The sequence below is a fragment of the Delphinapterus leucas genome, chromosome 5 (genome assembly GCF_059928025.1).
Source record: "Delphinapterus leucas isolate spDelLeu-1000000601 "Yukka" chromosome 5, BTC_Dleu_Yukka2, whole genome shotgun sequence".
Taxonomy (NCBI): Eukaryota; Metazoa; Chordata; class Mammalia; order Artiodactyla; family Monodontidae; genus Delphinapterus; species Delphinapterus leucas.
In genome coordinates, this window is record NC_143133.1 from 71,149,629 (window position 1) to 71,170,016 (window position 20,388).

General features: G+C 39.0%; 1 protein-coding gene and 1 pseudogene across 4 annotated transcripts in view; both read right to left on the bottom strand.

Annotated features, from left to right (window-relative positions):
• TEC (tec protein tyrosine kinase) overlaps positions 1 to 20,388 on the bottom strand; it is a 149,427-nt gene that overhangs the window by 103,829 nt on the left and 25,210 nt on the right. The gene's annotated exons all lie outside the window — the stretch shown is intronic.
• Positions 1 to 20,388, bottom strand: part of LOC149749145 (large ribosomal subunit protein uL6 pseudogene) — a 36,443-nt pseudogene continuing 16,055 nt past the window's right edge.

The window sequence follows — 20,388 nt, forward strand, 5'->3', positions numbered from 1 at the left end:
TTCTGTACAGGCTAACAAAGTACCAAATAATAGTGGGCAGTCAGGTAAAGTGAGTATAATCAAATTGCTGTCTTTTTATAAAAGAATCATTAGAAAGCTCACCAAAGGTAAGCATCACAACTGAAACTACAGAGCATACTAAAACAAGATGGCAAATTAGACCAGAGAATTATTTACCCTTACTTCTAAGGCTTGTGAGGCTCAGTTAATGAAAAATTTCCAAAACTGAAATGCCAGCTGTTACATACCTGATCTCTAAAAGAGTAAAAATACACTGATAAAAATACTAAACATTCTCATACATCACTTGTAACAAATGAAAATTGTAAACTACATTCAAAAAGTATCATGGGGCTTCTTAACCACAGTGGTTAAGAATCCGCCTGCCAATGCAGGGGACATGGATTTGAGCTCTGGTCCAGGAAGATCCCACATGCCACAGAGCAGCTAAGCCCCTGCACCACAACTACTGAACCTGAGCTCTAAAGCCTGCAGGCCACAGCTACTGAGCCCGTGCACCACAAGTACTGAAGCCTGCATGCCTAGAGCCCATGCTCCGCAGCAAGAGAAAACACCACAATGAGAAGCCCGCGCACCGCAACGAAGAGTAGCCCCCGCTCACCACAACTAGAGAAAGCCCACACACAGCAACGAGGACCCAATGTGGCAAAAAATAAATAAAATAAAATAAATAAATTTACTTTTAAAAAGTATGAATATAAGCCATGATCTAATTACTGTGGAAGATGTCCAGTGACCTTTTTTTAATGGGATTATAATTAGCACACAATATTATATTAGTTTCAGGTGTACAACACAGTGATCCAATATTTTTATACATTATGAAATGATTACCATAAAAGTCTAGTTACTATCTGTCAGCAAAGTTATTACAGTATTACTAACTATATTCCTTATACTGTATGTTACTTCCCCATGTCTTATTTGCTTTACAGCTGGAAGACTGTACCTCTTAATCCTCTTCACCTATTTTATCCATCCTCCTACCCACCTCCCCTCTGGCAACCACCAGTTTGTTCTCTGTACCTATGAGTCTATTTCTGTTTTGTTTTTGTTTGTCTATTTGTTTTGTTGTGTAGATTCCACACATAAGTTACATCATATAGTATTTGATTTTCCCTGTCTGATTCATTTCACTTATTTTTCTCTGTCTGACTTATTTCATAATACCCTCCAGGTCCATCCCTGTCGCTGCAAATGGCAAGATTTCATTCCTTTTTACGGCCAAGTAGTATTCCATTGCACATATATACCATACCTTCTTTATCCACTCATCTATCAAAGAACACTTAAGTTGCTTGCGTATCTTGGCTATTGTAAATAATGCTGCAATGAACACTGAGGGGTGTACATCTTTTCGAGTTAGTGTTTTCATTCTCTTCAGATAAATATCCATAAGTGGAATTGCTGGATCATATGGTAGTTCTATTTTTAATTTTTTGAGGAACCTCCATATAGTTTTCTATACTGCACCAATTTACATTTCCACCAACAGGGCACAAGGGCTCCCTTTCCTCCACATCCTTGACAATATTTGTTGTTTCTTGTCTTTTTGGTTAATAGCCAATCTAACAGGTGTGAGGTGATACCTCATTGTATACAATTTGATTTGCATTTCCCTGGCAATTAGTGGTATCAAGCATCTTTTCCTATGCCTGTTTTATGTCTTCTTTGGAAAAATGTTTATTCAGATCCTCCGCCCATATTTTAATCAGGCTGTTTGTTTTTTGATATTGAGTTGTAGGAGTTCTTTGGATATTAACCCCTTATCAAATATATCATTTGCAAATATCTTCTCCCATTCAATGGGCTGTCTTTTTGTTTTGTTGGTTGTTTCTTTTGCTGTGCAAAGGCTTAGTTTGATGTAGTCCCATTTGTTTATTTTTGCTTTTGTTGCCCTAGCAACATATCCAAAAAGATATTACTAAGACTGATGTCAAAGAGAGTAACTGCCTATATGTTCTAGGAGTTTTACCGTTTCAGGTTTTACATTCAAGTCTTTAATCCATTTTGAGTTTATTTTTGAATATGGTATAAGAAAAGTAATATAAATAAATCTGCTGCATTTCTATATACTAATAACAAACCATCAGAAAGAGAAATGAAGCAAACAATCCCATTTACAACTGGAATAAATTTAACCAATGAGATGAAAGACCTATACTCTGAAAACTATAAGACACTGAGGAAAGAAACTGAAGACAACACAAATAAATGGAAAGATATACCATGCTCATGGATTGGAAGAATCAATACCATTTAGATGTCCATACTACCCAAAGCAATCTAGAGATTCAATGTAATCCCTATCAAAATACCAATGGCATTTTTCACAGAACTAAAACAAATAATCCTAAAATTTGTATGGAACCACAAATGACCCCAAATAGCCAAAACAATTTTAAGAGAGAATAACAAAGCTGGAGGCATAACACTCTCTGATTTCAAACTATACTACAAACTTATGGTAATCAAAACTGTATGGCACTGGAATCAGTGGAACAGAATAGAGAGTCCCCAGATAAACCTATGCTCATACAGTCAATTAAGCTACAACAAAAGAGGCAAGAATATACAATGGGGGAAAAGACAGTCTCTTCAATAAATGGTGTTGGGAAAACTGGACAGCTACACGCCAAAGAATGGAACTGGGCCTTTTTCATATACCCTATCCCTAATGAAGTAAGCTGACAATGTACTTCCCTGTTCTTTGCTCTACCCATCATCATCATTATCTGGACCATCTATGATATGTAATGCTGCTCTTTTTTAAAACAGATGCAAATTCACTGACACTCCTCCCCTTGAATCTGAGTGGGATTTTGATTCCTTCAACTAATATAGTACAGCAGAAGGGATACTATGTAATCTCTGAGGCTAAGCCCGAAAAGGCCAAGTACCTCCTCCCTTGTTCTTTTGGACTTCTCATTCTTGGAACACTCCTTCTTGGAACCTAGCCACCATACTGAGAGAAGCTCCTGCCAAATGCAGAAGCCACATATAAGTGTTCTAGTGCAGAATTCCTGCTGAGTCCAGCCTTCAAATCATCCCAGCCCAGGAGACAGATATATGACTGAGAAAAACTCTCAGATGATTCCAGCCCTTAATTGTCCAAGTTGCTCCCAGGTAGCAAGTTTTCCAAGAGCCCAGATATTGTGGAATAGACATTCCCACTGTGCCCTGTCCAATTCTTAGCCTACAGAATCCACGAGTGTGATAAAATGGTTGTTGTTGTGTGCCTGTAAGTTTAAGGTAGTTTGTCACACAACAGTAGATAACTGGGACATATAATTAATATACTACACCATTCTTGACCACCTCATTCTCATTTCATTCATCTCTAATCCCTGTCAACTCTCTTCCTTCCCTTAAATGTTTCCTCATTCATTTCTTCACTCATCCATCTTTTCACCATGTTCAGTTCATGAACCAATCTGTTCACAGGAGTAGTTTCAGACATTCATATATAATCATTCATTCTGGCATTTATTGCATAGCCATGATGTATGAGGAACTACGCATGAGGCGTTGAGGTGGTTACAAAAATGAGCAAGGCATGATTTTTACTCTAGAGTGGCACAGGGAAAAGAGACTTAAAAACAAAGAGCTACCATACAAGCTGTTGAGGGCTATAAAAGTGATATGTACAAAGTGTTCTGGAACACTAATAGCCCCTAAAAATCACTAACATGTAATCACTAAAGAGATAACAATTACCCCCCTTTGAAGTATGGTGGACCACTTCAATGTGGATATGACATATGAAGAGAATTTTGACAGATGGCTAGAGATACACCAACACATGAATAAAAGTAGATATTAATATTCTGGTCTATATAATCACTTCCATGTATAATATATATGAAAATTTTCTTTCTTAAAAGTTGCTTGATTTTAATCTGAATCATAAAAAGGAAATAAAGTTTTTAAATGGCATGTGTTCACTCTGTCATTCTCAGAATTTTTTTTATTGGAGTATAGTTGCTTTACAATATTGTGTTACTTTATACTGTATAATAAAGTGAATCAGCTATACATACACATATATCCCCTCTTTTTTGGATTTCCTTCTTATTTAGGTCACCACAGAGCATGGAGTAGAGTTCCCTGTGCTATATAGTAGGTTCTTATTAGTTATCTATTTTATACATAGTATCAATAGTGTATATATGTCAATCCCAATCTCCCAATTCATCCCACTCCCCTTTCCCCCTTGGTATCCATACGTTTGTTCTCTACGTCCATGTCTCTATTTCTGCTTTGTAAATAAGATCATCTATACCATTTCTTTCAGATTCCACATATATGCGTTAATATATGATATTTGTTTTTCTCTTTCTGACTTACTTCACTCTGTATGGCAGTCTCTAGGTCCAGGCATGTCTCTACAAGTGACCCAATTTCATTCCTTTTTATAGCTGAGTAATATTTCATTGTATATATGTACCACATCTGTATCTATTCCTCTGTTAATGGACATTTAGGTTGCTTCCATGTCCTGCCTATTCTAAATAGTGCTGCATGAACATTGGGGTGCATGTGTCTTTTTGAATCATGGTTTTCTCAGGGTATATGGCCAGTGGTGGGATTGCTGGGTCATACGGTAGTTCTATTTTTAGTTTTTTAAGGGCTCTCCATACTGTTCTCCTCAGTGGCTGCATCAATTTACATTCCCACCAACAGTGCAGGAGGGTTCCCTTTTCTCCACACCCTCTCCAGTATTTACTGTTTGTAGATTTTTTCATGATGGCCATTCTGACCGGTGTGAGGTGATACCTCATTGTAGTTTTGATTTGCACTTCTCTAATAATTAGTGATGTTGAGCATCTTTGCAATTCAAGCTGTTGACAAATGTGTTTGTTGGCCATCTGTATGTTCAGAAGTTTTATACTGGCTCTCCACTATGAGTTTTAATTTTGCATATTTTGTTAGTGTAGAAAAGAAGCTAAACAGAAAAGCAGTAGCCTTAGTTACAGAAGAATGACTCTTTTAACTATATATATTCTTCACTTTACATACGAAATGCATTCCAAGTACATGGCTGAAATTAAAATAAATTTTAACTAGAATAATGTGCCAATATGGATTCAATTATAGAATTAAAAATACATTTGCATGGGGAAAAACGTTTATTCGATACACATGGTACAAATCTTTGGAAAGAAACAAGGCCATTCTAGGTGTTAAAGAATTGAGAAATGGTTTCATGAAACTTCCAGAATTTGTCAACAGCTTGAATTCAAATCTAGTATTTTTTTTATTCTTTTTTTTTTAACATCTTTATTGGGGTATAATTGCTTTACAATGGTGTGTTAGTTTCTGCTTTATAACAAAGTGAATCAGTTATATGTATACATATGTTTCCATATCTCTTCCCTCTTGCATCTTCCTCCCTCCCACCCTCCCTATCCCACCCCTCCAGGTGGTCACAAAGCACCGAGCTGATATCCCTGTGCTATGCAGCTGCTTCCCACTAGCTATCTACCTTACATTTGGTAGTGAACTTTCATTTCACCATCATCCTATTACTTTCAACTACCTTCTCCAAAACAAATGTTTCCCACACATAAGCATTCCCTAACCATACAAAGATTTTGACTCTAGACAGTTCTCCTTTGGGGGTGATATCCAAGCATAAAATCTTTTTTTTAATTTATTCATTTATTTATTCATTTTTGGCTGCGTTGGGTCTTTGTTGCTGTGCACGGGCTTTCTCTAGTCTCAGAGAGCGGGGGCTACTCTTTGCTGCGGTCCGCAGGCTTCTCATTGCAGTGGCTTATCTTGTTGCAGAACACAGGCTCTAGGCGCGCGGGCTTCAGTAGTTTTGGCACGCGGACTCAATAGTTGTGGCTCGCGGGCTCTAGAGCGCAGGCTCAGTAGTTGTGGCGCACGGGCTTAGTTGCCCCGCGGCACGTGGAATCTTCCCAGACCAGGGCTCGAACCCGTGTCCCCTGCATTGGCAGGCAGATTCTTAACCACTGCGCCACCAGAGAAGTCCCCCAAGCATTAAATCTTAATATCATGTTTTGCCAACAGATGATTGCATATTTCAGTGTGTCTGAAAATTCCATTTGAAAAATTATATTCTATAAAATAGATGTCCAATTTTTTCCAGTGCTGTGTGAAATTGTAAAAAATCAACTTTACGTAAATAAGAATACTGATATTTAGATAGCCACACAGAATAAATTAGTTAATATCTATGTGTGTGTATACATGTTATACAGACATATAAACATCCATTCTGTTCCACAGCAATTTCTCAAAAACATATTTCCAAGTATTTTTTCCCCCTCTGAATACTCTGTCTTAACACAAACCAAGCAAAAGAAAGTATAATATTTGGCATGATCTAGCAACTGGTACACTGCCTGAAACACAATACGTATGCAACAAGTATTAGATGGCTTAATGATTTCCGTTTATTTAAGCCTCAATGGTATTTACTTCAGAAACCAAACCTCAAAGGTAACGGAAGCATCTACTTCAGCCCTCTCACCATATTTAGTTTCTCTTATTGTCACTGGACAGACTTGCAGGAAAATTCTTTTTCAAAAGTACATCCATCTGCATTTCAAATCAGCATGGTCTTTGTCTTTGAACCATAAATCAACAAAAAACTAACAGGATCTTTTTCTCCTCTGAAATGTTCCTGAGGATTAATTCTGCCCTATGCACGAGGTTCTTTTTTCTGATGGGGCTGGCAGCTCAGAGTTTACTCAACCCAGAGCCCCACACACCTCTGATGTTGAGAATTGACGGTGTTTCCTCCAAGCTCTCTTGTGCTATCTCTTCAATGTGACAGCTCTTTGTCCGCCACTATTCCGAATCTCTTGTTAACATGTAAAAGTGAGCCTCATGGTACAGAAGAACCTTCTCTGCTCTTAACTGACAATGCAACGGAAAGCAAAACTCACAAACTCTGAGACCCTATGATGTCATCTCTAAGATTAATGCACTGAAGCTGATGAGCTCTAACATAGTCTTTAGCCCTAAAATTCTATGTAGCTCAACATTTTAGAAACCCACCTGTTCCCTATATTACTATAGTATTAAACACAGAAAATTCAACCATCTAGAAGGCAGGCCTATACCTTTGACATGTTAACTCTCAAAATTTTAATATGTTCCCTGACAGAGCTGCAAATGACATAAACAATGGTTCTTTAAACATTATACTAAAGATTCCTTTCCCTATGTCACCCTCCGTTACCTTATTTCACCAACTGCTTACGTTAGAACTTCTGGCTAAGCAGCATGATTTAGTAGAAGGAACCTGAACTTTTTTCTTTTTAATTGAAGTATAGTTGATTTACAATGTCGTGTTAGTTTCATGTGTAGAAGAAAGTGATTCAGTTATACATATACAGATTCTTTTCCATTATAGGTTATTACAAGATATTGAATATAGTTCCCTGTACTATACAGTAGGATCTTGTTGCTTATCTATTTTATACATAGTAGTTTGTATCTGCTAATCCCAAACTCCTAATTTATCCCTCCCCCACCCACTTTCCCCTTCATAAGCTTGTCTTCTATGTCTGTGAGTCTCTTTTTGTTTTATAAATAAGATCACTTGTATCATATTTTAGATTCTACATATAAGTCATATCATATGATATTTGTCTTTCTCTGTCTGATTTATTTCACTTAGTATGATAATCTCTAGGTCCATCATGTTGCTTCAAATGACATTATTTCATTCTTTTTTATAGCTGAGTAATATTCCATTGTATATATGTACCACATCTTCTTTATCCATTCATCTGTCCATGGACATTTAGGTTGCTTCCATGTCTTGGCTATTGTGAATAGTGCTGCTATGAACATTGGGGTGCATGTATCTTTTCGAATTACGGTTTTCTCTGGATACATGCCCAGGAGTGGGGTTGCTGCATCATATGGTAACTCTATTTTTAGTTTTTCAAGAAACCTCCATGCCGTTTTGCATAGTGGCTTCACCAATTTACATTCCCACCAATAGTGTAGGAGGGTTCCCTTTTCTCCACACCCTCTCCAGCACTTATCGTTTGTGGACTTTTTAATGATGGCCATTATGAACAGTGTGAGGTAATATCTTATTGTAGTTTTGATCTGCATTTCCCTGATAATTAGTGATATTGAGCATCTTTTCATGTGCCTATGGGCCATCTGAATGTCTTCTCTGGAGAAATGTCTAGGTCTTCTGCCCATATTTTGATTGGGTTGTTTGGTTTTTGTTACTGAATTGTATAAGCTGTTTGTATATTTTGGAAATTAAACCCTTGTTGGTCACATTGTTTCCAAATATTTTCTCCCAGTCCATAGGTGTCTTTTCATTTTGTTTAGTTTCTTTTGCTGTGCAAAAGCTTATAAGTTTGATTAGGTCCCATTTGTTTATTTTTGCTTTTATTTCTATTGCCTTGGGAGAATAACCTAAGAAAACATTTCTACGATTTATGTCAGAGAATGTTTTGCCTACAGGAACCTGAACTTTTGAGTCTGACTGACCTGGCTCTAAATCTTAGCTCTGCCATTTATTAGCTGTATAACTTCATGCAAGTTACTTAACTCCTCTGAGACTATTTCCTTACCTATAAAATGAGGATAATGATACCAACCTTAAAGGAGTATCATGAGGTGTAAATCAGAAAAATGCATGTAAAGTTTCTTAAAAACAGCAAACAGGAAAGCACAGTCAGTTGGTTTTGCCATAACTTTGTTCTGAACTGATACACATCTACACATTCAACAACTGTTAACTGAGCATCTGCTAAGTGCCAGATATGTTATCAGGTTCTGGGACACAAAATAAAGCATAAGACACATCCAGTAAGGTGTCCACAGCCTAGGAGAAAGGACATATATGACAGAAGCTAAGGATGTCATTAATCACGTGATAAGTGCTACACCACAGATGGATACAAGCTTCGGCTCTGCCCAGAGGTAGGAAGTGGAAAGATAATCAGATAAGATGATGTCTGAGCTGGGTAAAGGCTGAGTTAGTTGTCACCCAAGGAAGATAGTGGAGCAAGGGCTCAGCCTCATGAAATGCAAGGTGAGTCTGAAGAAAAACAAACAGTAAAAACAGCTTCTATTCATTTAAATATATTCTATTTCAGTAATCCTTCCTCTCCCCCATTCCCATCCAAATACGCACACATACTCTCAAAGGAGAGAATGCTATTTCCACTATCAAAAAGAAATCGAAATCCAAAATGATTCCTTTCCAGCCTTGTGTTTGTTTGTTCATTCATTTTTCAACCAAATAAGGTTTGTTTAAAATCTACTGTATACCAAGCGCTGTGACAGAGATACAACAGTGCAAGGGAAAACACAGGCCCTGCCTTTTTGGAGCTTACACTCCAGTGGGCTTTCTCTCTAATGCCTTAAAGAGCCCTCCCCTGAAACATCCTTCTCAAATGCCACACAGAGGACAGGGGTGTACCCAGGTTATTCATATTCAGGTTATTTGATTACAGAAAATGAGAGCTGGGCACTCCAATAATTAGAAATCACTAGGTCCAAACCTCTCTACTGATAATATAAATATCAGAGTCCAAAAAAGCTGAGTTGACAAATACTACCTCTCTCTCTTTGTTCATTAATACTGTTATCAGTATCTTAATTTTTAAAAACTACTCACCATAGCAATTTTTTAAGAACTCTAGGCTAAAATTATGGTTTGTTTTTTTTCTCAATGTCATTCAGAAGGTAAGGTTTCACACACACAAACCCACAATCACACAGTCCTTTAACTTTTAAAACTGCACCCCCAGGCTTCCCTGGTGGCGCAGCAGTTGAGAAGAATTCGCCTGCCAACACAGCGGATATGGGTTCGAGCCCTGGCCCGGGAAGATCCCACATGCTGCGGAGCAACTAAGCCCGTGCATCACAACTACTGAGCCTGCGCTCTAGAGCCTGCAAGTCACAACTACTGAGCCTGTGTGCCTAGAGCCCATGCTCCACAACAAGAGAAGCCACTGCAATGAGAAGCCCGCACACCGCAATGAAGAGTAGCCCCTGCTGGCTGCAACTAGAGAAAGCCCGCACACAGCAACAAAGACCCAACGTAGCCAAAAATAAGTAAATAAATTTATTTTAAAAAAAACAAAAAAACCCTGCACCCCCACTCAGTATTTCATTTCATTAAATGAGTTCATACACATAAAGCACTCAGAAGAGTACATGGCACTTAAGAGTCATGTAAGTGTTTCCTCCTAGTGTTATCATTTTAACTTATTTTTTGTAGTGTTACTACTAATCACTATGAAATTAAAATGTGCAAGAGTCTCGCAGCAAGTACCACTTTATAAATAAATAAATAAAAGCAGAGAGAATGTAACCAATATAACAACAGCAACAATAATAATACCTTTGAGACTAGAAATCTAGTGTCCTTACTCCCAGACTTCTATAGTAAAAGTCTGGCTACATTAGATAGCTGACAAGCTACATTAAAATTTTTATTTTTATTGATTTATAATTTATACCTTGTGTACATCCAGTGAGAAATTGAGACACGTTACAATAAAAATACATGAACAATAGCAGCACTATTTATCATAGCTAAGACATGGAAACAACCTAAATGTCCGTCAACAGATGAATGGATAAAGAAGATGTGGTACATATATACAATGGAACAGTACTCAGCCATTAGAAAAAGCATGAAATAATGCCATTTGGGGCAACATGTATGGACCTAGAGATTATCATACTAAGTGAAGTAAGTCAGAAAAAGAAAGACAAATACCATATGATGTCACTTATATGTGGAATCTAAAATATGACACAAATGAACTTATCCATGAAACAGAAACAGACTCACAGACATAGAGAACAGACTTGTGGTTGTCAAGGCAGAGGGGAGTGGGGGAGATGGATTGGGAGTTTGGGATTAGCAGATGCAAACTATTTCATATAGAATGGATAAACAACAAAGTTCTACTGTACAGCACAGGGAACTATATCCAATATCCTGTAATAAAACGTAATGGAAAAGAATATGAAAAAGAATATATATATATAACTGAATCACTCTGCTGTACAGCAGAAATTAACACAACATTGTAAATCAACTACACTTCAATAATTTTTTTAAAAATACATGAACAAAATTTAACCAAGGATGTGTGAGGCTTATGCACTGAAAACCAAAAAATGTTGTTGAAAGAAATTAAAGAAGACCTAAATAAAGGGAAAGTCATCCATGTTCATGGATTGAAATTCCTAATATTGCTAAAATGACAAACTTTCCAAATGGCTCTATAGATTCAATGCAACTCTATCAAAATTCCAACTGCCTTTTTTTTTTTCTTTTTTTGTACAAATGGACAAGCTGATCCTAAAACTCATACAGTAATGCTGAATAGCCAAGTTAATCTTGGGGAAAAAAAAAAAGTTGGAGGACTCACATTCCCAATTTCAAAACTTACTACAATATTACAGTAATCCAAACAGTGCGGTATTACATAAAGATAGATACACAGATCAACGACATAGAATTGGGAGTCCAGAAAGAAACCCATATATCTATGGTCAACTGATTTTTGACGAGCATGCCAAGACCATTCCATGAGGAAAGAGTAGTCTTTTCAATAAATGGTGCTGGGACAACTGAATATGAATGAATTTAGACGCCTACTTCACACCACAAACAAAAATGATTTCTAAATGGATCAAAGACTTAATGTAAGAACTCAAATCAAAAAACTCTAAGAAGGAAACGTAGCTGTAAATTTTCATAATTTTAGATTAGATAATCGTTTCTTAAACATGACACCAAGAGCACAAGCAACAAAAGAAAAATAGATAAATTGGACTTCAACTTAAAAACTTCTGTATGTCTAAGGACACTACCAAGGAAGTGAAAAGACAGCCCACAGAATGGGAGAAAATATTTGCAAATGATATACTCAATAAGAGTCTAGTATCCAGAATATATAAAGAACACTTACAACTGAACAACAACAAAATTTTAACAGGTAATGGACTTAAATAGGCATTTCTCCAAAGATGTACAAAAAGCTAATAAACATATGAAAAGATGCTCAGCATCACTAGTTATTAGAAAAATATAAATCAAAAGCACAATGAGGGGCTTCCCTGGTGGCGCAGTGGTTGGGAGTCCACCTGCCGATGCAGGGGGCGCGGGTTTGTGCCCTGGTCTGGGAGGATCCCGCGTGCCGCGGAGCGGCTGGGCCCATTGGCCATGGCTGCTGGGCCTGCGTGTCCGGAGCCTGTGCTCCACAGTGGGAGAGGCCACAACGGTGAGAGGCCCACGTACAGGAAAAAAAAAAAAAAAAAAAGCACAATGAGACCCTACTACACACACACTAGGCTATAATCAAAAAAAGGAAAATAAGGATTGACAAGAATATGGAAAGACTGGAACCCTCAAATACTACTAGTGTAAAGTGGTGCAGCCACCGTGAAAAACATTTCAGCAGTTCCTCAAAAGTTAAACACAGAGTTAAGCTATGACCCAGCATTTCCACTCTTAAGTATATACCCAAGAGAACTGAAAACATATATTCACACAAAAGCTTGTATACTAATGCTCATGGTGGTATTAGTCATAAGAGCCAAAAAGTGGAAATGATCCAAATGCTCATACACTGATGAATGGTGATAGATATATATAGATATATATATTTATTTATTTATTCTCTCTCTCTTTATATATATATCTCCATACAATGCAATGTTATTCCACCATAAAAAAGAATGAACTACTGATACATAGTACAACATGACTGAACTTTGAAAACATTATACTAAGGAAAAGAAGCCAGGCACAAAAGGCCACATGTTGCATTGATTCCATTTATATGAAATGTCCAGAATAGGCAAATCAATAGAGAAAAAAAGTAGATTACTGTTTGGATGGGATGAAGGAAGAATGTGGGGGGCAGGGGAGAGACTATAGGGTTCTTTTTTTTTTTAATTATTTTTTTTATTTATTTTTTTGCGGTACGTGGGCCTCTCACTGTTGTGGCCTCTCCCGTTGCGGAGCACAGGCTCCGGACGCGCAGGCTCAACGGCCATGGCTCACGGGCCCAGCCGCTCCGCGGCATGTGGGATCCTCCTGGACTGGGGCACGAACCCGTGTCCCCTGCCTCGGCAGGCAGACTGTCAACCACTGCACCACCAGAGAAGTCCTAGGGTTCTTTTTTGAGTGATATAAATCTTCTGGAATTAGATAGTGGTGGTGGTTATACAACATTGTAAATATACTGATGCTAAAACCCACAGTATTGTGCTCTTTAAAATGGTTCAAATGGTGGTTTTTATGTGACCTGAATTTATTCTCAATAAAAGAAATCTAAGAGAAAATACAGGCACAACATGTAAACAATATACAGATGAGAATTAAAGGTAAAAGGAGAAATTAGAAACCAAAAGGAAGGAATAAAACAGAGTGGAACCAAAGCTTATGTGGAGGTTGGTTCTCACATCAGCATGTACAGCAGAAACTGAATATAATCAAAATTAGCCTTGAACATTCCACAGAAGACATGGCCATACTATCTCTGGATAAGTCCAACATAGCGTCAGCAAAAATGTCCACTAGCACTGGAAGTTATATTAGTTAGCTTTTGATGAGAATGACCATCACCAAAAAACCCCACTCCATAACTACTAGCATAAAAACAATAAAAATGTATTATTGCTCCTGATTCTGTTGTGTGGGCAATTCGGGCCCGCATGTCTAGGACGGCCTCACTCACATTTCAAGCACTTGCAGGCTATCAGCCAGGACACCTCACTTCCCTTCCATGTGGTCTCTTCAACAGGACAACCTGGATTTATACATGTAGTTCTCAAGGTTCCAAGAGCAGTAAGAGAGACCAAGCCCCAATACACAACACATTTCACGTCTCTGAATGATTCACCTTTGCTATTATCTCAATGGCCAAAGCAAGTCACATGGCCAAGCCCAGATTCAGAATTGGAGGTGATTCTTCAAGGTGGAGTATGTACGGGGAAAGGAGTTATGGAGGACTTTTTGCAAACAATCTAACTATCTAGCAGAGAGAAAAACAGATTTTTGGTTATTTGATTTAGTATCAGATAAAGTATCAATAGTTGGTTTGGACTCAAGGGACAGTTTGTGTGAAAAACTTATCTTTAACCACTAAAATCACACTTGGCACTATGAGATGCTCATGGAAAAACCTTGGCAGACTAAGACAAGGGGGAGGGAGGTTCCTGCATCTCCCAGTGCACACACCCTCTGGGGCATATGCTCCCAGAGTAAAATGGTAAATAGAAGCATGGGCACTCTTTAAATTGTTGTTTCTCTAAAAATAGAGCTACCATATGATTCAGCAATTCCACTCCTGGGCATATATCTGGAGAAATTGTAATTCGAAAAGACACATGCACCCCAATGCTCACTGCAGCACTATTTACAATAGCCAAGACACAGAAGCAACCTAAATGTCCATCAACAGAGGACTGGATAAAGAAGATGTGGTACAGGGGCTTCCCTGGTGGCGCAGTGATTAAGAATCCATGTGCCAATGCAGGGGACACGGGTTTGAGCCCTGGTCTGGGAAGATCCCACATGCCGCAGAGCAACTGAGCCCGTGTGCTGCAACTACTGAGCCTGCGCTCTAGAGCCTGTGAGCCACAACTTCTGAGCCCACGTGTCACAACTACTGAAGCCCACGCGCCTAGGGCCCATGCTCCACAACAAGAGACGCCACCGCAATGAGAAGACCACGCACCGCAAAGAAGAGTAGCCCCCGCTCGCCACAACTAGAGAAAGCCCACACGCAGCAACAAAGACCCAATGCAGCCAAAAATAAATTAATTAAATGAATAAATTTATTTAAAAAAACAGAAGACGTGGTATATATATACAATGGAATAATACTCAGCCATTAAAAAAAGAAAAATAATGTCATTTGCAGCAACATGGATGGACATAGAGATTATCATACTAAGTAAGTCAGAAAAAGAAAGACAAATACTATATGATATCACTTATATGCAGAATCTAAAATATGACACAAATGAACTTATCTATGAAACAGAAACAGACTCACAGACTTTGAAAACAAACTTATGGTTACCAGGGGCTTCCCTGGTGGCACAGTGGTTGAGAGTCCACCTGCTGATGCAGAGGACACGGGTTCGTGCCCCGGTCCGGCAAGATCCCACATGCCGTGGAGCGGCTGGGCCCGTGAGCCATGGCCGCTGAGCCTGTGCGTCCGGAGCCTGTGCTCCGCAACGGGAGAGGCCACAACAGCGAGAGGCCCGCGTATCGCAAAAAAAAAAACAAAAAAACTTATAGTTACCAAGGGAAAGGTGGGGGGGTGGATAAATTAGGAGGTTGGGATTAACATATACACACTACTATATATAAAACATAATCAACAAGGACCTACTGTATAGCACAGGGAAGTCTACTCAATATTCTGTAATAACCTATCTGGGAAAAGAATATGAAAAGAATGGATATATGTATATACATAACTGAATCACTCTGCTGTACACCTGAAACTAGCACAACATTGTAAATCAACTATACTCCAAAATAAAACAATAATTAAATTTTTAAAAAGTGGTCCAAGCTTTTAAAAAAATGTTGCTTCTTTCTCTCTTTTCTTTGTTAACTCATAGAGTTTAATTCCCGTAAGTTGAACGCACAGATGCTACAAGGCTACTACACACTGATAATCAGAGCATTAAATTTGGAGCTTCTCAAAATCCAGGGAACGAAGGATTACATAATGCTTCACAGAATAATAATTTTTTATAAGATACACAGCAGTTGATCAAAAGAAAAACTTTCCCTGTCATTAAATTCTAAGGACAAACTAGTTTATAGGATTATAAAGGACAATGAAAGATGTTACATGATACATCTTCAACAGAAATTTGGGCAAAAATTATAAAAACATTCCTCACCTGGCTATTTCTTATAAACACTTGATAACAGCTTAGTAAATAAAGCCTGATAAAAGCATTTCTCTCTGGGCTGAGCTAGACAGGTTTTCTTGTTAACTCAAGAAACAAAAGTACAGTACAGAATTAGGTAAATAGAATTGATCCTTGAGCTACATCTGTTAAACACTATCTTCTTTTTTTTTTTTTTCCCCAAATCAAAAGAGCTTTTATTGCATCTTTAAAATATCACAAACGAGGGGCTTCCCTGGTGGCGCAGTGGTTGAGAGTCCTCCTGCCGATGCAGGGGACACGGGTTCGTGCCCCAGTCCAGGAGGATCCCACATGCCGCGGAGCAGCTGGGCCCGTGAGCCATGGCCGTTGAGCCTGCACATCCAGAGCCTGTGCTCCGCAGTGGGAGGGGCCACAGCAGTGAGAGGCCCGTGTACCGCAGGAAAAAAAAAAAAAATATATATATATATATATATATATATATATATCACAAACGAGTCCGAAAATCATTTGGCATCTTGCTGTTTCTATAGCCTGACCACTCAGATCTTATTCATCAGCCTGCTGGACTGTTCCTTTTTCAGAAACATAGATACCATCCAAATTTTTTCTGATATTCTTGTTTTTAACTGTTGCGGCTTGCTGAATCAAAGCAGGTGAATTTGACACAAGTTCAATGTCGTTTCCTTCAGTAATCAACTCATCTTTCTGGGCTTGAGATACTGAGTAAGCAATGCCGGGCCTCATCCAAACCCCGCAGATGTATTTTTCACCCAAAAAATTTTGGATTTCAACAAGAGAAACATTCTCCTGAATAACAACATTGATGGGGAAGTGAGGAAGCACAGACCTCATCCACTAACAGAAGCCCAGTGTAACACCGTTGATCATGTTCTGTACGTGATTACACGTCATGCGAACAGTCGCCAGTTCCATTCTATTTCCCCACCATTTGTCAACCTGGAGCCTCTTCTTTTTCTTTCCAAGGAGACTGAGTTCTACACTAATGTGATTGAAGTCCCTCCACAGGGTGCCTCTAGGGCCCTTCACAATAACTGTGCATCCCTTCAAAGTAATGACATTTCATGGAATGTCAACAGTCTGATGGCTGAGAATGGTCTTCATTCTCACAGTAGATGCGGCAAAGAGTGTTAAACACGATCTTAAGTTCATTTTCAACAAAAGTTGAATGAAATTCAGTTTAAGACTTACTCTCCAACATGTGACAGAAATGTAAATATTACATTAATGATAAAATAATCAATATATTTGTTGTAAAAATGTTTGAAGGCTAATAGGTACCGCCTTTCTGACAGGCCAAGTATTTTCAGATATACCCTCCTGAAAGACCTAATGTAACAAAAAACAGCAACAGTTCCAAAGATCTACAGCTTCACATTAGAAACATTTAAATTTTGAGATTCTGACTTCATCTGATTTACGTCTTGCTTCTTGACTTCATGATAGTTCTGCTAACTTTGAACTAACAGTCCTCAGACTGCTATATATAAGAATTACTAAGACCCTAGCAGATGTCCTTTTCAGTATTATTTCCACCAAATCAGAAAGCTGTAAAAGGCAGAGTGGCGACAGATGTGGCTCTCAATTCACAATATGAATTGGATGAGTAGACACCAATAATTTAAACGAGTGAAATAGCAAAGCAGATTCAAAGCAAGTGGACAAAAAATCTTCCAAGGCTGTAAAGACACTCTAAGACAGGGTACTGCGTTTCTTCACACCGCCATCCTCACCCACCACACACAAAGCACAGACCCCAGGAAGGCCGATGAAAACAGTTGCTTCAATACCACCAAATGCACACTTAAACTTAAACAAAATACATTTAAAATTACCATTTATTAAATCTAGTTGCTTTACATTATACTTTCCAATTGAAGTAACAGTGGCTTAAAAAGCATAAAGGGCAAAACTTCTACCTCTCAGCTGGAATTCCAGAACACGTGCCTGATCTAGGATCTACTGAATTGATCAAAACATCAAGTCATACTGGTATAGGAACCTGGATGAGGAAGTGGCACGTTCATTCACATTCCCTTCTTAGCTCTGCCCAGGACCTGCCAAACTTGCTACCCATGTCAAAATCTAAGAAACTGAATTTATCAGCTTTTCTATCATTTTAAGAAAAACTGAACACCACCAACAGAGACAGAGTAGTTCCAAAGAGGTCTCTCCTCTACAACAGAAGTTGAATGAGCCCAATACAGAGGCATTCAGTCTGCCCAGTGTCACAACAGAACTCATATTCTTCCCTACCCTGGAGATGGCTGAAACTGTTCCAGTGGTAAATATACCTCTTCATTCCAAAATGAGAAATAAAACACAGCACCCAAGTACACACTAAGTTTACTCTAAATTCTCAATCCCATCCTCTCTTGCCATTTCAAACATTTCTGGCCTACAGTTTCCCCCTCTTCGGTGCACCTGTTCCTTCTCTACTAGATCATCCCCTTTGGTACAGCAGCATCACTTACGTTCCCAAACATAAATCTTTGCCATGACCCACGTTCACCTCCAGCTGCCATATCACTTCTGAGTCCCTTTACAGCAAAAGCTCTTGAAAGACAGGATTAGAGTTGCTGTCCCTGCTTCTCAATTCATGTGCTTTCCTCAAACTGCTCCAGTTGGGCTTCTGTCTCCATCATTCTACTAAGACTGCATTTCTCAAAGTCACCAAGAACAGCCTTGTTGCCAGACCCAACGGTCACTTCCCAGTTCTTGTCTCTCCCAACAGTGTTAAACACAGCTGACCATTCTCTCCTTGAAATGCTTAGATTCTCTTGGTTCTCTGGGACACCAGAGTTTCCCGGATTCTTCTCCAATCTTAGAGTCTGCACCTTCTCGGTCTCCTTTGCTGGCTTCTATTTTCCTGCTTTACTTCTAAACACCGGTGCGCACCAGGGCTCTATCCTGGGCTTGCTTTGCTTCTTCATCTATACCTCCTCCTCAGAGGCTGCCTCATCCAGCTGGATGGCTTGAAATACCATCTATAGGTTGATAACCCTGAAAGCTACATCTTTAGCCCTGTCCCCAAGAACCTCAGATTTATATATTCAGCTGCAAACCTGACATCTTTGACTATCTAACAAGTATCTCAAACATAACATGGCTAAAACAGAGTGCTAGATAGTCCTCTAAAATTTGTTCTTTACCTAGTCTTTGCTATCTGAGTAAATGGCCTCACCAGCTGCCCAGCTGCCCAGCCAAAATTCTAAGAGTTATCTTTGATTCATTCCTCTCTCTCATACCTCAATTCTAATCTATCAGCATGGTCTTCAGACTGTACCTCCAAAATATTCTAAACTTGAATATTCAAGTCTCTACTTCGCTTTTCTCCCATTAATGCAGTAGATTGATTGCACTAATGGCCCTGATTTTTCATGCCTCTCTGCATTTTTTCACACCTCTCTGTATCCTTGCTCTTTGACAATGCCCTCCTATACTAACTGTGGATGTACTCTTGCAACTTGCCTTGACCAATGGGACAGTAGCAAATTTGACACAAGCTAAGGATTAAAAAGCTGCTTACTCATTTCTACTTCCTTTTTGCTTCTTTGTGATCACCATGAGACTATGACTGGGCCAGCCTGAGAATAAGCCCAGGCTAGCCTACTAGAGGGATGAACATAAACACACAGAGGAGAGCAAAGTTGTCCCAGCCATCTCAGCCGAGGCCATCCTAGATGGCTGACAGCCAGCTGGCCCTGCCAAACACATCAGGAAAACCAGGCAATATGGCAGAGCTACCTACCTGACCGACAGCTGATCATAGACAGGGGGAGACTCAGTCAAGATCAGCTGAGCCTGGCCCAGAACGGCAGAACTACCCAACCATCCCACTGACTCGAGCAAAAATAAATCCTTATTCCTCTATGCCACTAAGTTTATGGGGATGTTTGTTGCATGGCATTACTGTGGCAATAACTGATACAGCCACCATCATCCCTTGTCAGGACTACTGTAGCATCCTCCTACGAGGTCTCACTATTTCCTTCCTTATCTTCTTACAATCCTTTCTCCATTCATCAGTCAACACAAACTTTTAAAAACATAAATCAGCTTATGTCCTCAGTCCTACTTGAACCCCCTAATGGACTCCCTGCACTCAGACTAAACATCTCTTAACTTAGTACATCACCTACTTGTCCAGCCTCATCTAGTACCACTCCCTCCCTGACCCACTATGCATCCACACCAGCCTTCTTCCTGTCCTTCACACACAGCAAACTCACAGCATGGGGAGGCCTTTGCAAATCATGTTCCCTCTACCTAGAAAATCACTCCACCTGTTCCCTCTTGCTCACTCTCTAACCAATAACTTCTTAAAACTCATATTTCAGCCTAAATGTCACTTTCGCAAAAAGGTCTTCCCTTGACCACACAATCTAAAAGAGATAACCAGTCACTCTGGTTAAATTAAAACAGGGATTTTAATTTTCTGCATGATATTTATCACTA